Source organism: Nicotiana tomentosiformis, chromosome 10 (genome assembly GCF_000390325.3).
Source record: "Nicotiana tomentosiformis chromosome 10, ASM39032v3, whole genome shotgun sequence".
NCBI lineage: Eukaryota > Viridiplantae > Streptophyta > Magnoliopsida > Solanales > Solanaceae > Nicotiana > Nicotiana tomentosiformis.
In genome coordinates this window covers 51,855,331-51,868,732 of record NC_090821.1, presented here as the reverse complement: position 1 = coordinate 51,868,732, position 13,402 = coordinate 51,855,331, and positions in this window count along the sequence as shown.

Here is a 13,402-nt window from a genome sequence, read left to right as displayed (position 1 = left end):
TTGGTGAGGATTAGGTGACAAGCCTTGCTATTGATTAAGAAGGTTATCATGAGACTTGACCATATGTTCCATGTTATCAACTTTCATAATCAAAGCTTGTAAAGCCTCCAAAATGCTCTTATTAGAGACTCCCTCCTTTAGAGTTGAAATACCTCCAATACTTAAAGATATAGTACCTACAAACAAAGAAAACAAGTTAAAAATAAAAATAAAAGGACCTATCCAACTCTCCAATTCACTCCTTTAGTATATCGCTCAACCATTACACTCAAATTTTTACCACTCGTGTATCGCTCTTGTGCACTTGACTTTTAGGCACACTCTAAGAATCTCACCACTCAAACTTTTTTTCCACTCTTGGATGAATATTCAAAGTTGATATCAAACTCAATCAAGGTACTTTCAAGTAGACCTTCCAACTTGGGGGCGAGAATGGAGTTTATGTGACTCAACAAAGAAGCTAAAATTACTAAAGGACAATAGAAACAAGAAATTAACAACAAAATTAAAGAAAAAAAGCACAAATTAAATTAGCACGAAATAAAAGAAAGCACACAAAAACTAGTTTATCACTAAGTATGAACTAATACTTAATTAAACTAGCTAAAATAAACAAGAAAAGAAAGAAAAAAAAGCAATTTCAAAAGCGCTTTTGTTGGTACTTGAGCTCTTTTGTGAATTGAAACACAGTTGAGCAGCATCCAGAAGCTTCACCCAATTCTTCTGCGATCCGGTCACAAAGACCCGGAGATATTCCTCTAGCATGCCATTGAATCGCTCCGTCTGGCCATCAGATTGCGGATAAAAACTTGAGCTATGACTCAATTTTGACCCGAGGCACTTAAAGAGTTGGGTCCAAAAATTGCTAGTGAAGCGTGAGTCGTGATCACTAACAATGTCTTTAGGCATGCCCCAATATTTGACGACATGAGAGAAGAATAGTCGAGTTGTATCTTCTGCTGCTATATATTGTGGGGCTGCTATAAAGGTAGCATACTTGGAAAACCGATCCACCACAACCAAGATAGTTGTGAGATCTCTGACCTTGGGTAATCCGATGATAAAGTCCAGGGAAACGCTTTCCCAAGGTCTTTTTGGGACAGGTAGTGGTTCCAAGAGCCCTGCCTGCGTCAAGCGGTCTGACTTATCCTTCTGGCATACTAGACAAGTCTTCACATACTGAGCGACATCATCGACCATTTGAGGCCAATAATATGCACAGAAAAGTAATGCCATGGTGCGTTCCTCGCCGAGATGACCGGCCCACAAAGTATCGTGACATTCCGCAAGAAGAGCCCGTCGCAGATCTCCTCCTTTAGGAAAAAGTCGGTTCCCTTTCACCTTCAGGAAACCATCTTCGGTGTAGAACCGGCGAGTCTTGCCCTGTCCTACCAAATCAACCAAATACTGTGCAGCAGGATCCTTGATGAGTAGATCCTATATCTGGTCTTTTATGGTGGTGGTTACTTCGCTTCCCTTTAGGGCGGCGAGTACACACATCGATGCTAGATCATCTCTCCGACTGAGTACATCAGCAACATGATTGGTCTTTCCACTTCGGTACTCCAGGTTAAAGTGAAATTCCGCTAGGAGTTCCTGCCACCTAGCCTGCCGACCATTCAGCTTTGGCTGGGTCATGAAATGGCTAACGGTTGTGTTGTCTGTCTTGACCACGAATGGGGCTCCCTGTAGATAATGCCTCCAAAGGCGTAAGCAATGAACGACAACCAATAATTCTTTCTCATGGGCGGCATAGCGCCGCTCAGCATCCTTCAATTTCCGGCTCTCGTACGCTATGTGATGCCCTTCTTGTAGCAATACTCCACCAAGTGCATAGTCGGAGGCATCCGTTTGCACTTCGAATGGCTTGGCCAAGTCAGGGAGGGCCAAGACTGGGTTACTAGACATAGCCATCTTCAATGCGTCGAAGGCCTCTGCCCGCTTGGGGCCCCAATCCCACAGGGTGGCCTTCTTGAGAAGTTCTGTCAGCGGCACTGCAATGAGGGAGTAACTTTTCACAAAACGCCGATAGAAGTTGCATAGACCAATGAACGACCTCAAGGCGTGGATATCCTTAGGAGGCGGCCATTCTGTAATGGCCTGAATCTTCTGCTGGTCCATCATGATCCTCCCTTCCTCGATGATATGTCTGAGGAAGTCAATTTGTTTCTGAGCAAAGGAGCACTTGGATAGCTTCGCATATAATTTGTGCTCCCGCAATCGGGCTAGGACCTTCCGCAAATGCTCCAGGTGCTCTTCCAGTGTCTGGCTATATACCACAATGTCATCCAAATAAACCACGACGAATTCATCAATGTATTCTTGGAAGCCTTGGTTCATCAAGGTGCAAAATGTGGCTGGCGCGTTAGTCAAGCCAAAGGGCATAACCAGGAAGTCGTACGACCCATATCTTGTCACACAGGTCGTCTTGTGCTCATCACCATCTGCAATCCGAACTTGCCAATAACCTGTCCTCAGGTCTATTTTGGTGAATACCATCGCACCACCCAGTCTATCAAACAAGTCTGCCATTAGCGGAATAGGGTACTTGTTTTTCACAGTGATTTTGTTTAGAGCCCAGTAATCCACGCAGAGTCGTAAACTACCATCATGTTTCTTTTGGAATAGCATAGGGGACCCGTATGGGGACTTGGAGGGCATGATGATCCCTGTGTCTAGCATTTCCGTCAATTGTCTTCGAAGCTCGGAAGTTCGGGTTGTGACTTTCTGTACGGCGCCCGGGCAGGTGGCTTCACACCCGGCACTAACTCAATCTCATGGTCCACAGTTCGCCTAGGCGGAAGGCGCTTTGGCATGTCTTGTGGCATGATGTCTTCAAATTCCAGAAGCAACTCCTTCACGGGTGCAGGAATGGGACCCGAGGAGCGTTCTATATCTTCCATGCAGAGGGTAGCCAGGAACGTGGGTTCATGTCTTTTTACCCCCTTCTTTAACTGCAAGGCCGAGATATTCTCGGCTGCCATCTTCATGGGAATACACGGAATAATGCAGGGCTTGGCCCAATTTGCTCCCATCATCAGTAGCATATCTGCATACGGTGCGGGCATGGTATTGGTTTGTCTCAGGAATTCCAACCCCACTATTAATTCAAAGTCATCTATGATCACTACGCGCAGGTTGAACTTTCCTTCATAAGGGCCAAGCTTCACTGGTACTTCTTTGGCTATTCCACCCACTGGTGGAGGTGGTGAATTGATAGCCTTCACACGACCTTTGCCCTTTCCTACAACTAGTCCAAGACGCTCCACCTGAGTCGAGGCTAAGTAGTTGTGGGTGGCACCCGTGTCTATCATTTCCAAAATGGGCTTGCCATTTACCTTCATGTCAATGAACATTAAGGTCCTCTCTTGATGAGGAGGAGTCCTCAAATTCGCCTTCTTATTTCCTTTCCTGGCAATTGGACAAGGGTCCTTCTTCTTGCGGATACCAGCACTTGTTCCCGCTAAGGGCTCAGAAATGGAGCCAACAATTGCATTGAATGCACCTACTGACTCGGTCTAGTCCGCATCATCGGCGTCGTCATCCGTCCCATCCTCAAAAGCTTGATGGGCGTTCATCTGTGCATGTGGGCATTCATTATTCCAATGTGGTTCGCCGCAATGACGACATCCTGAGGGGGGCTTCCTCCTCCGATCATTGTTGTTAGATGCAACACTAGTACTGCCGGAAGAGGGAGCCTTGGATTTGGGTGCACTCCGATCTCCTCCACTTCTGCTAGGGCCACCAGTGTTTGGCTGGCCCCCTTTGTATCCTCCTCGGACAGGCTGTTGAGGCCTATCCTTCCGGGATTCTACTTGGTAGTCCCCAAGGCACTCTGCTGCTTAGATTGCCTTAGACAACGTGTCTAACCTTTGTCTCTGCAACTCCATCCGGGCATAAGGTTTCAACCCTTCCAGGAAGGTGAAGAGTTTGTCTTTGTCCCCCATGTCACTGATGTTCAGCATGAGAGCAGAGAATTCCCGCACGTAATCTCGCACGGATTTGGTCTGGTGCAGCTCCCGTAACTTTCTCCTGGCATTGTACTCAACATTTTCGGGGAAGAACTGTAGGCGTATGGCTGCCTTCAGTTCTGCCCATGTCTCGAGGGCATCTTCACCAGCCTTGATGGCTTCGTACTTTACCCGCCACCAGAGTTTGGCATCACCCTGAAGATACATGGTAGCAGTTGCTACTTTCTTAGCTTCTTCTAGGCCTCCCACGGCATCGAAATATTGCTCGATGTCGAAAATGAAGTTTTCCACTTCTTTGGCATTCCGAGCTCCACTGTATGGCTTTGGCTCAGGAATTTGCAGCTTTTGTGCCATAGGGGCGAGGTTCACACCACCTCCAAATTAGTTTCCGCCTCCTCGAAGTAGGCCTTGTAAAGCAACATTGACAACGTTAAGCTGGCCTGTCAAGTTGTCTATAGTTTGTTGCATGGCAGTCACCCTGTCTGCCTCTTGTTCCCTGTTGGCTAAATCCTCGGCACGCTCCTGCTGGAGGACCTCAAATTTACAAAAAATTTCAGCTGCCTCTGTGGCTGCCGTTTGCCGGTCACCTTCAGAGTCGCAACTGATGTTTTCTATGTCAACTTCGGCCTGGATCAATCTGCGGTCCAGGTCGTCCAACCTTTGCACTAGGTTGGTCTTTAGGTCAGGCACCATTTCCACAATGGGCCGAAATGCGTCAACCGTTCCCTCAAGGGTCGCGATGCGATCCCCATAATTCACCATGGTCAGAAATGGTGGTAATTGCAATGTAATCCCTCGTCCGATGTCGAGCCTAGGCTCTGATACCAATTGTTACGCGTCACCTTCCTGAAGTTCCTTGGAAGGGCAACGTAAGGCTAAGCAACCGATGTCAGTACGGTTGCTGTCCGCAAACTGAGGTCCCCTCCGTACGCTAGACTAGATTGTCAGTGCCGTACGGGAAAACCAATGTCATGAGTAATTGAAAGAGAGCAAAAAAGAGAATTGAGAATGAAAGCTATTACAGAAAAATAAGACAGTGTCCGGGGGGGGGGGGGAGGGGGAGGAGACACCAGTACAGAGAATTGTTTGCTTACTTGAAAGTTTTGATTGCTTGGTCCCCCTTAATAATGCTTAAAAGAAATAAACCAAAGTTACATGACTAGACCTATGAAAGCTGGAAAATCACACTTAAAGAAAATGCAGCAAAACTACTCTATATTTACAAAGAAAAGGACTTAGTCTTCTACAAAGCAGCAACAAATCTGTTGGCAGCAACTTTGTCTTTAGCATCAGGGTCTGCGCGCAAGACATTGTCTACGCACGCGGCGCCGTTGGCATCTGCCTGTGGCTGGGCGATGGCAATGGCTATCGGTGGGGTGACAGAGGCACATGCGCACTTGTCACTTGGAGCTGCCGAGACCACGGGGCCAACCGTGGCGACGGGCGTTGGGAGGCTGGCCAGGACGCCACGGGGCGCGTCCAAGGGGTCATGGGGCATGGTTGGAAAGCCGCCCATGACAGTACATATGGAATAGTACTCGTATGAAAAGCAGACTAAACAACATTTAAAAATACGGCAACTCAAATAAGAGGCATTTGAAGTACATCAAAAGGCTACAAAACATCGTGTTGGTTCAACTATCAAGCCTTATTATACTTGGATCATTCTAAACTTCTTTTAGGGTCAACCGAGCCATATGATATATATGTGGAACACATAATATAATGTAATTGAAATAACATGTACAAACGAGGAAAACGAAAGTGGTACCTATTGACTGCATTACTAATACGTCTCATTAGACCGTCCTTAGTGTTCACATATCATATTGTACACTTATGCATTTCGTAGATCGTCCATAGTGTTTATTCATACCATATACCTATACATCTCATACACAATGCACCTATGCGTTTCATACACCATCCACAGGATTTCATAACATAATATACCTATGCGTTTCATAGACCGTCCACAGGATTTCATAACACAATATACCTATGTTTTTTATAGACCATCCACAAGATTTCATAACACAATATACCTATGTGTTTCATAGATCGTCCACAGGATTTCATTCATTATTCCTGTTTTGGCAAACTACCACAATTCATGTTCATACTATCGCTTACTTGTACTAGCCACGGGTGATCATAGGACATTAATGACATTATTACATAAAGGAGCTAAAACTTATCGCATAATGTTCACACATTCTTTCATTTCATTAGAACTATTGGCCACATATGTAATTCTCATTCTGGGCACGATGACCACATTTAGTATTCCATACTCAACCTTTCACTTTCAAACATCATCATCATCATCATCAACAACAAGGCATTATAAATCAATGCTTTTAGTACACGTGAGCAATTAAGAGTCTTAGGAACATAGACATTTTTCACAAAATTTGGCATAATATCCTTCGTTTGAACTCGACTTGAAGTCGCAATATTATTAACGCACAGCCCATACTTTGAACATATTCTCAAATGATAAAATAACATAGTAAAATCATCTTGGGATACATATTGTACATATATCTTTCAATACAAGCTTATTCAGAATGGCCATTTTCATAATGAACAATTCAGGACTTTACATAAATTTCATGAATACTGTGGGATTTAGTTATAGGAGAGGAGTTTAGCCAACATTCCTCAATGAAGCTTCCTTAAATTCTAAAATGTTCCGAAATTCTTAACAACTTCAATCTAAATTATAAATATAACAAATTGAACCAAAATTAGGAAGATGATCATGGTTCTAGCTCATTTGAGCATTTTATCAAACACTAGGTGTACATTAAGGTTTCAAGGTCCCTTTTATGAAGGATTCCATCATCCCACAACCCATTATTTACCATTCTTAGCTCAATAATTTTCCTACACCCCTTGATAACACATGCATGCAAAATAACCAACTCCCATGCCCAAAAACTTATCTTACTGTTACACCCTATATTTTCGTATGTAAAAATGCGTCGTAAGCAAACTAATGTAGGACAAAAAAATGAGATAATATTTAAAAGTATATAAAGTAAGTTAATCATGTTACCTCTGAGGTTACAAATATTGAAGATCATGAACAACAAGTACAAAGAGGGTTGGACAGTTCAGAAGCTAAAGCAATTAAATAAAACAATGTTTCATCGAAAGTCGACAAGTTGGGAATGTTATAACATGTACCTTTGGGGTGAGACTAGGGTGATTAACATGATAAAGAGATTATGTTATGATTTATATTAGTCGTATTACATCCGTGTGTTATGTTTTTAAGTCAAGCGAGTTGTGGAACAAAAGTCGATGAAAGTCATCACAAGTTACATTCATAAGTTTTACTGAAACTTTGGGTCAAATGTAACTGCAATTTTCTCCCAATATACTTAGAGTTATGGTGTGTTACACACATCAAATTAAAGATCTATGAGTCTATTTTCCAACGCATTAAACCATTTGTCAATACGACATCGGAGTAGAGAGATATGTGCATTTTTGCGATACTGCGCAAGCTGCTAGGTGACAAGTAGGTGTGTCACCTACTTGCTTAAATGAAAGCCCAAAAATGGGCCATTTCGGGTCGTCCAAAGAGGCCTTTTAAGGGCCTATTTTCTTCATATATTAGACTTAAAATAGAGCATAATAACCAGACATAAGCTCTGCAAAGAATCCTCCCAAAAATTTCCCACAAACCCTAATTGATTTTCTCTCCCTTTCAAGTTCCAATTGGAGGTAAAACTTAGAGTTTGAAGAACCAAGATAGGAGCTGAGTTATCCAACAAATAAGGTGAGTTTACTGCTCTCTTTCATCCATTTTTTCTTCTGTAAATTCATGGTAAGTCGTTCTATACTTGTAAGAACTCACGGGATGGTGATCGGAAGCCGTGAGTTCGAGTTATTCACTTGTAGCGGACTGTTTTGTGGACTGTTTTGTGTTGCTGTTGGGCTGCGTGTTTTATTACTATTTTGTGGAGTTTTGGAGGAGGAAGGGGGTTTATAAACACCATATAAATGTAGGGTGGTTGGCTGGTCGTTCGTCATAACATTTTCGGGTCGTTTGACACTACTACGGTGGTCGTTTTGTGTACGAAGAGATTGGGGTGTGTTGGGCTGTTTTGTAGTATTTGATGGTGTATATAGGGCTGGAAAATGATGTATATATGTTGTTATTGTTCTGTCCTTGTATTGTTGGTGTTATCTTGAAGTTGGAGGAAGGGCATATTATAGGGGAGATGCTGCCCGTTTTAATACAAAATAGGTTTGTCGTTCGTTGTGCGATAGTTGTACCTTTCGTAACTTAACGATAGTATTATTATCATTCTTGTAGATTAAGGTGCGAAGAGGTGAGTTCAACTTGGTGATTGAAAAGATTGTGATAAGGTATGTTAAGGCTAAGCCTTCCTTCATTTTGGCATGATCTCGTAGCTACATGTGTTAGTAATGAGACAAAAAGAGAAGTTCATATTCATGAATTTATTCACACTATTCTAGTCTCATAAGTTACAATATTATTCCTTATCGAGACTCTATATTCAATTTTAGTATTGTCTTCTTTCAGTCAAGAGAGCAGCAAGCCTATATATACAGTATTACAGTATTTTTATTACCATCGAGCTATAATCGATGGGCAGGCCCCTATTGGGCAACCTCTGATCAGATGGAAAGTTATATACCGAGCCTACTGTGGCCGAGCGCCTATGAGCGAGCCCAGCATGGTCGAGATACATAGCCTAGTATGGCCGAGCGCCTATAAGCGAGCCTACTATGGCAGAGCAGTTATATATACCGAGCCTTATAAGGCCGTACAATTATTTTACTTACTATATTGAAGGAGTTGAGTCAGTATCAGCAGGTAAGTATATCTCCAGATCATCTTTGACTCCCAGTTAATTTCAGTTATCATATTATCAGTTCAGTTTCAGATTTCAGTTATTTTATTGCCTTACATACTCGGTACATTATTTCGTACTGACGTCCTTTTTTTGGGGGCGCTGCATGGTTCAGACAGACAGACGGGTAGACCTCCTCAGTAGGTGTTTTCCGAGTTCCGCCTGATTGGTAAGCTCCACGTCTTTCGGAGTTGCCAGGACTAGAGTTTTGTGTACATCTTATGTATATCTGTATATATGTTATGGGTAGGTCGGGGCCCTGTTCTGATCACAGTACATCTATCAGTAGAGGCTTGTAGGCATATCCTGTTGGTTAGTGCAGTATGTTGGGTTTGTATAAATTGGTGGTTTGTCAGCTGTAGTAGCTATGACGGCCTTGTCGGCCTAGCTTTATATTGATATTTAGTTAGTGCTAGTTTCCATTCAGTTTTATATTTTGCTTCGCAAATTGTCTTGCAAGGTGGCCCCATGGCCAAAGTATGACATTATGTGTTCAGAGTCCCTTAGTCGCAATTTGGTACGCCAGGTTAGGTGAGGCACGGGGTGCTTGTCTCGCTCCTAGGTTCGGGGCGTGACAAACTTGGTATCAGAGCAGTTCTGTCCTAGGGAGTCTACAAGCCGTGTCTAGTAGGGTCTTGTTTATAGATGTGTTGTGCACCACATTATATAAGCAAGGAACTACAGGGCATTTAGGAGTTGGTTACACTTCTTTGAAATCTAAATCGTGCTATAGAACTGAGTTATAGGAAATTTGAATTAAACTTATGTGTTGGTGTTTGCATGCACAGATGACGGTGACTAGGAAGACTACGGCTAGCCAGAGGAGAGATACAGTAGTAGGTGAGGGGACCAACAGGGTACCCCCAGTAGATGGGGCCCAGTCTGAGGCTCAAGGGGAGACCCCTACTCAGCCATTACCGGCTCCTCCACCAACTACGGAGATTCCTAGGGAAACCGCACATCCAGTTCCCCCTCCACTTCCATCAGATCAGGACTTAAGGAGTGCGGTGCATTTGTTGACACAGTTGGTAGCTACCCAGCAACATGCTAGGGCATCAGCTAGTGCAGGAACTTCTGAGGGGTCTGGGAGTTCAAGGGTCCGAGAGTTTATTGCTTTGAGTCCCCCAGAGTTCACGGGGACAGATCAGAGGGAGGACCCGCAGGATTTCATAGATCAGCTTCACAGGATCTTTCGTGTTATGCATGCCACGGAGAAAGAGGCAGTTGAGCTAGCAGCTTTTCGACTCCGAGATATAGCCATCCTTTGGTATGAGGGATGGGAGAGGTCCAGGGGACGTGATACACCTCCAGCTATTTGGGAGAATTTTTCAGATGCTTTCCTTGACCAGTACTTACCGCGGGAGATCCGACAGGCTCGAGTCGATCAGTTTCTAGCCCTCAAGCAGGGTAATATGAGTGTTCGAGAGTATAGTCTCCGTTTTGACTCATTGGCCAGATATGCACCATCCATAGTTTCTACTATGCGGGACAGGATTCACAGGTTTATAGCAGGGTTAGCCCCAGAGTTAACCGAGGCATGTGCCACCGCTGCATTGCAGGATAGTATGGATATCTCCCGGATTCAGGCATTCGCCCAGAATATAGAAAGGGGTAGGCGTCGGCAGCAGGGTACAGAGAGGGCTGAGCAAGGGCAACGTAAGAGGATGAGATTTCCCAGGTCTCAGGAGCAATCTCAGGGTAGTTATAGGACCCAGTACTTCGGACGGCCACCTAGGCCTCCGCCACCTCAGTTACAGGGTTACGGGTATGACCGCTATACTCAGTCAGGACCAGGTGAGAGCTCACGGGTGTCGGGTTTGCAGCGACAACGAGGTTCTGCGCAGACATGGTCATTTCCTCCGCGGTGTGACATCTGTGGTAGAGGACACTTGGGTCAATGCCGAGCAGGTTCTGATGCTTGTTATACATGTGTGCGTCCGGGGCATATGATGCGAGATTGCCCAAATAGAGATTCTGGGGGAATGGCACAACCAGCGAGTTCAGCAACAGGATCGTCTATGTCCGTGCATCCTTCAAGGCGTGAGTCTCAGTCTTCGGCTGGTAGAGGTCGAGGCAGAGGTAGAGGTTCCAGTTCAAGTGGTAATCAGAACCGTATCTATGCTTTAGCGGGTCGACAGGACCAGGAGTCTTCACCAGACGTTGTGACAGGTATATTAACCATTTTCTCTCACGATGCTTATGCTTTGATAGACCCAGGATCTACTTTATCGTATATTACCCCATTTGTCGCGAGGAAGTTTGGTATAGTGCCTGAAATACTAAGTGATCCTTTTGCGGTATCTACACCGGTCGGAGAATCGATTATTGCTAGACGGGTTTACCGAGGTTGTACGGTGACAATTTGTAGTCGTCAGACCTCAGCTGACCTAGTTGAGCTAGAGATGATGGACTTTGATGCTATCATGGGCATGGACTGGTTGGCAGCTTGCTATGCCACAGTTGATTGCCGAGCAAAGGTAGCCAAATTTCATTTTCCGGGTGAGCCAGTCCTTGAATGGGTAGGTAATACACCAACACCCAGAGGTAGGTTTATTTCCTATCTGAAGGCGAGGAAAATGATTGCAAAAGGGTGCATTTATCATATTGTGCGAGTTAGAGATGCAGATGCTGAGATACCTACACTTCAGTCTATTCCCATAGTCAAAGAGTATGCAGATGTGTTTCCAGATGAGCTTCCAGGTATTCCTCCAGAGCGAGAGATTGATTTTAGCATCGATTTGCTTCCAGGAACTCAACCAATATCCGTCCCTCCGTATAGAATGGCACCTGCCGAATTGAAGGAGTTGAAGGAGCAGTTAAAAGATTTGCTGGAGAAAGGTTACATTAGGCCTCAGTACCTCACCTTGGGGTGCACCGGTACTATTTGTGCGGAAGAAAGACGGCTCGCTGAGGATGTGTATCGATTATAGGCAGCTGAACAAGGTAACTATTAAGAATAAGTATCCACTTCCAAGGATCGATGACTTGTTTGATCAGTTGCAGGGAGCTAGATGCTTTTCCAAGATTGATTTGAGGTCGGGGTACCACCAGGTCAGAGTTCGGGAAAAAGATATTCCGAAGACAGCCTTCAGGACCCGATATGGCCACTTCGAGTTCCTTGTCATGTCCTTCGGGTTGACTAATGCACCCGCTGTATTTATGGACTTGATGAATAGCCTATTCCGGCCATTTTTAGATCTGTTCGTGATAGTATTTATTGATGATATTCTGGTTTATTCCCGTTCAGAGGATGAGCATGCGGACCACCTGCGAGCGGTACTCCAAACCCTCCGTGATCGTAAGTTGTATGCTAAGTTTTCTAAATGTGAGTTCTGGTTAAAGTCTGTAGCATTCTTGGGGCATATTGTATCAGATGAAGGGATAAAGGTGGACACTCAGAAGATTGAGGCCGTGAAATCTTGGCCTAGACCTACCACTCCGACAGAGGTTCGTAGCTTTCTAGGCTTAGCAGGATACTATCGGAGGTTCGTAGAGGGTTTTTCTTCCCTTTCGGCACCATTGACGAAGTTGACACAGAAAGAAACTAAGTTTCAATGGACAGAGGCTTGTGAGCGGAGTTTCCAAGAGCTTAAGAACAAGTTGACCTCAGCTCCAGTTCTAACACTTCCAGAGGGTCTAGAGGGTTATGCCGTGTATTGTGATGCATCAGGTGTCGGGTTAGGATGTGTCCTGATGCAACATGGGAAGGTAATTGCATATGCTTCAAGGCAGTTGAGGAAGCACGAGAGGAATTATCCGACCCACGACCTCGAGTTAGCTGCGGTTGTCCATGCACTTAAGATATGGCGGCATTATTTATATGGTGTTCATGTTGATATATTTACTGATCATAAAAGCCTACAATATATTTTCAAGCAGAAAGAGTTGAATTTGCGACAGAGGCGATGGCTTGAGTTATTGAAAGATTACGATGTTAACATTCTCTACCATCCAGGGAAAGCTAATGTTGTAGCAGATGCCTTAAGTCGCCGATCTATGGGTAGCTTAGCACATGTAGAGCCCGAGAAAAGACAATTAGCTAGAGATATTCATCAATTGGCTTCGTTGGGGGTTCGGTTAGTAGATTCTGAGGATGGTGGAGTTGTAATCCAAAACACTGCAAAATCATCCCTCATAGCTGAAGTCAAGGAAAGGCAGTACGAGGACCCAGAGTTGGTCGAGTTGAGAGAGCGAGTTCCGCAGCAGAAGAAGCCATTGTTAGAGCTCAAGGGAGATGGGGTTCTCAGATACAAGGGTCGTTTGTGTGTTCCAGATGTAGCAGGGCTACGAGACAGGATTATGTCAGAGGCACATTATTCATGGTATTCCATCCACCCTGGATCGACGAAGATGTATCATGACATTAAGGATATGTACTGGTGGAATGATATGAAGAAGAACATTGCTGAGTTTGTCGCCCAATGTACTAGTTGCCAGCAAGTGAAGGTAGAACACCAGAAGCCCGGAGGGCTAATGCAGACTATAGAGATCCCGACATGGAAATGGGAGGCGATAAACATGGACTTTATCATGGGTTTA